A 4,547-nucleotide genomic window follows, 5' to 3' on the forward strand; every position below is an offset into this window, starting at 1 on the left:
ACGAAAACAACTTCCCTTATTTCGGAGTGTTTACGAGATAAATATAGCTTAATTCAGGAGATGAAATGCTTAAAAATCTCGCCGATGAGGTTATGTTTTGCTTTTTGGCATGGGGTATTCTAATGAAATGTGGCGAGAACATTCAGAAAGTGAAAACGGGGTTCAAATTTATAAAATGTTGAGATCGTCCATTTTAAGTTTGTTTTTAATTCTTCAATTAGTCTAGTTGGATAGCTTTTAGACACTTATTCCATTATGTTGTACAATGAGTTAGTCTAACTGGATAAAATATGCGTTTCTTATTCCATTATAAAGTACTATGAGTTTGCTCATGTACATATATGTACAGTGATGATTTTGAATAATTGTTTAATATTTATCCAAGTAGATTAATTCATATTACTGTATAATGGAATAAGTGACTAACATTTATCCAACTAGACTAAGGCCAACTTTAAAATAATGTTTGTTTGCCCTCTCCCGATTCAGGATGAGAAAATTGAGTCAGTAGGTAGGTGAGAATTTTTTTTTCAAAGAAAATTTCAAAAACAATGCTGAATTTTCAAAATCTATTTTCCGGAATGCATAAAAAAATAATTGCTTCATGGAGTTTTAAAAAAAAGTTTTCAGTCGGGCCATTTTTGGCCAGTCGGTCGGGAGAGGACAACCAAACATTTTTTAAATTATATTTAGACTATGGTTTCAAAAAGGCAGAATTTGATTAAATTTCTAAATATATACATGCCTGCTAATTATCATGGTAAACGTCAGCTAGACAAGCGTTTTTGTTAAAGAAACAAAACAAAAAATCCCATGCCCTTTGGAAGAAACAATTTCCATTGCACAACAGTGAACTAAATCTGACAATTATTACATTTGTTTTATATAACTTCTTGTGCCAAATGTTATTAAAAGCTAGTTTTTCTGATACATGTATTTCACATTTTTTTTTTTTTTAAAAATTCCTCTCCTGAACAATGAAATGACGAAATTTTGATAAATCTTGAACAAAACCCATCTTTGAATTACTTAAAATAAATTTAAAAATTTCAGAAAAGACAATACGAAAGCCTTTCCAAAAGGGAGTATATGCAAGTTTTTAAGATTACAAAAATGAAGTGAATCATTTGAATATTTTCGAATTCCCAAGAGCAACTAATATAACGAAATCCATGCTGCATGCAAGGTAATTTTTTCTTTCGTAATAGAAAAAAAAAAACTCTGAGTCGCTTAACTTTGCACAATTCATTCTGACAAAACCGCATCAAGGAATCTTTATTTTGATTTAATACACGCGTTTAATTTCACCAGGAAAATAATCAAAAATATTTTAGTTATTCACATATACATTTTCAGATTTTTCATAACCATTTTTCCTATTTTGTTTGAAAATAAGCAAAATAATTTTTACTTAACTTATACAACAACTAATAAGTATATTACATGTATATTTTCATATCAGGTCTGGTGCTAATGCAAAAAAATTATGTAGCCTTGAGCCCACAAGAAGAAGAAGACAAAACTCCAGAAAATTAGACATCGAAACGTACAATATATTGATCCCCCCTTTTTTTTTAAAGATGAACAAATCGGTCATGTTTAAGGCCTCTTAACAAGACAACTCCCTTGTAGTTGAGATTTTTATAGCTTATGTTCGTCAGCAAAATGAGCGCAAACAAGATATCCCCTCAAGTCTTACAGCAGGTAATTATCTACAGACTTGTATATCCTGCACATAAAATCTATCAGGACAAAAACCTCCGAAAAAGGGGGGGGGTGCAAAAATTAGACTTAAAACAGGTAACAGACTAGGAATATTAAAAAGAATTTCAGTCGAGATTTTTTTTTTGATATGTAAGATTAAAAATAGTAGGAAAAAAAAGAAATATTGTAAATCACGTTATTTGCGATGAGTCTGACGAGACTTAATGAGATTTTTTTAACTTGACACCGTCTGCCTGAAAGAATCGGAAGCATCGCAATGAATTATATATTTGATATATTTCCAATCTGCTAGTCTGCTGTCTTATAAAACTTTAATTATTTCCTGTATCTAGTTTCTTTAAATGATAAAGACAAAAATTTAAATACATCTGATTATAAATTCAAGCCGGGACATAAATGTCTCGAGTTATTAATAAGACATCGTCTGACACGGCGCCAATAGAGGTCGCGCGATCATATTTATTTGAAGACCACTGCGCCTGGGGACACTCCAGCTTAAAATAACGAAGTGTAAATAATTAGATATCAGTTAAACCTTTACGTCGTTAACATTTGATATTTTTATGAATTACATAATACAATTGCTCTATTGAAGCAATCTCGAATTTCCTCGACACTAGGTGGCGCTGTACGGAAAGTCTGGCATGCAGACCAATCTTTTTGACTGTGGTCTCAACTTGATTTTGACGTACAAAACCATCTCTTTTTTTTCAAACTGCAGCAACTGATTTTACTGTCTGAGTATAAGCCAAGGTAAATCAATATAAAAGTAAACTGTGAAATCACGTATTTTCATGGGGTGTTATTTTTTGTTGTTTTCATGGAATGAAGATTCATATCATTAGTGTCCCCCGCTTTTGCGAAAGCGAGGGACATTAAATCTCATTCGTCTGTCAGTCTGTCACAAAAACTTTAACCTTGGTTATAACTTTCAAATGAGAAGAGATAGGGCTTTCATATTTCACATGAACATTACCTGTGACAAGACCTTTCCAAATATACTATGACTTTTGAGCCGTGACCTTGACCTGAATGTTTGACCTATTTTAAAAAATTTTAACATTACTATAAATTGGTCATAACTTTTTGAAAGAGTAAAGATAGGACTTTCATAATACACATGTATATTACCTGTGAAAAGGCCTTCATAATTAAAATATACAATGATTTTTGACCCCGTGACCTTGATCTTGATCTTGAGGTTTGACCTATTTTTCAAAAATGTTATCCTCGCTTATATACTTTTTAAATTTTTTTTTCAAAAAATTTATCTTTACCTTTGATTGAGAAAAGATAGGGCTTTCATATTTGACATGTACATTACCTGTGACAAGATCGATGTTTCTGGGCATGCTATGATTTTTGACCCCGTGACAATGACCTTCATGTTTGACCTAATTTTTAAAGATTTTAACCTTGGCGATTACTTTTTACTGACATATAATGGAGCGTTAATATTTGACAAGTACATTACCTGTGTCAAAAAGTTTTTGAATGTGCTATGATATTTGACCCCGTGACCTTGACTTTCAAGTTCGACCTAATTTTTTAAACAATTTATTACTGTTGCTAACTTTTGAAGAAGCGAAGATAGGGCATTCATATTTGACATGCATTGTTACCTGTGACAAGCATTTCCAAATGTTCTATGATTAGTAACCCCATGACCTTGAAGTTTCATGTAATTTTCAAAAAAAATAAACATTGCTGATAACTTTTTATTGAGAGAAGATATAACATTTACATTTGACACTGCCTGTCTCAAGACCTTTCCGATTGCATACTCTGGTTTTTTATATTATTTTTCACATGTGCATAATTTGTGAGAAGACCTTTCGAATTGTATTATATTTGACCTCATGACCTTGATCTTGAAGTTTCATGTAGTTTGGAGAAGCTATAATCTTTGCCATAACTTTATTAATTCAATAATTTATGTCTTTTTGTATGCTGCATAGACAATACAGGACACACAAACAAAAAGTTACAGTATGCCATAAATAATGGCATCCCATACACCGAAAGCGGGGGACCACAATTCTTTGAATTTGCCTGTGAAATATTAAAATATATGTCTATCAACCACGAAATCATATTTCCACGAATCAATATTTTATTCCTCAGTTCACGAAACTCTGACCTCATGAAAATAAATGATTGAACAGAATAAAAATTACAAATCAATTTCTTTTATCATCACCATACATTTTCCTGGGTTATCAATAAACAAGTACACGTGTACCACTGATATGATCGACATTAATAATAAAATTTACGTAATAAAAAATTACTGTAATTATATACTTAAATTAGTCATTGCTCTTGATGAAGTATTCGGTTTTATGAAGTATTTTAATTCCTCTATTTACAGATTCGAGTAGATTCAAGTGCTGCTTGTGATTGGCAGACAAGGACCACTTGGGAACACTTGTTAAATACATGTACTTCAGGATTCATTTTTACCATATGTAGTAAAAATCAGAAATTACTTTGACTCTTTATAATACAGAAACATGACTACATTTTCCAGCTTCTTTTATTTAAAAAAGAAAAGAACACGTTAATTAGATTCTAATTTAACAGATGATTACATGGATGTGAATCTTTTTCCATTAAAATTTTAACAATTCTCATCCTATATAGTTCAGTCACTACTCCGTTCTTAGGTATTTCGAATCAATATTGAACTATTGGTCATATATATTGGGGGAAAATGCTCAGTGATTCAATCGATAAAAAACATTGATAGGAACTTAAAATGTCAGGACTAGGTTTTGTTATACAATGAAATCAGTAGAAAAACCAGGCCATATTTTCTTTCC

Source organism: Saccostrea echinata, unplaced genomic scaffold (genome assembly GCF_033153115.1).
Source record: "Saccostrea echinata isolate AGI-Se365-2 ecotype Australia unplaced genomic scaffold, CSIRO_AGI_Sech_v1 ptg000288l, whole genome shotgun sequence".
NCBI lineage: Eukaryota > Metazoa > Mollusca > Bivalvia > Ostreida > Ostreidae > Saccostrea > Saccostrea echinata.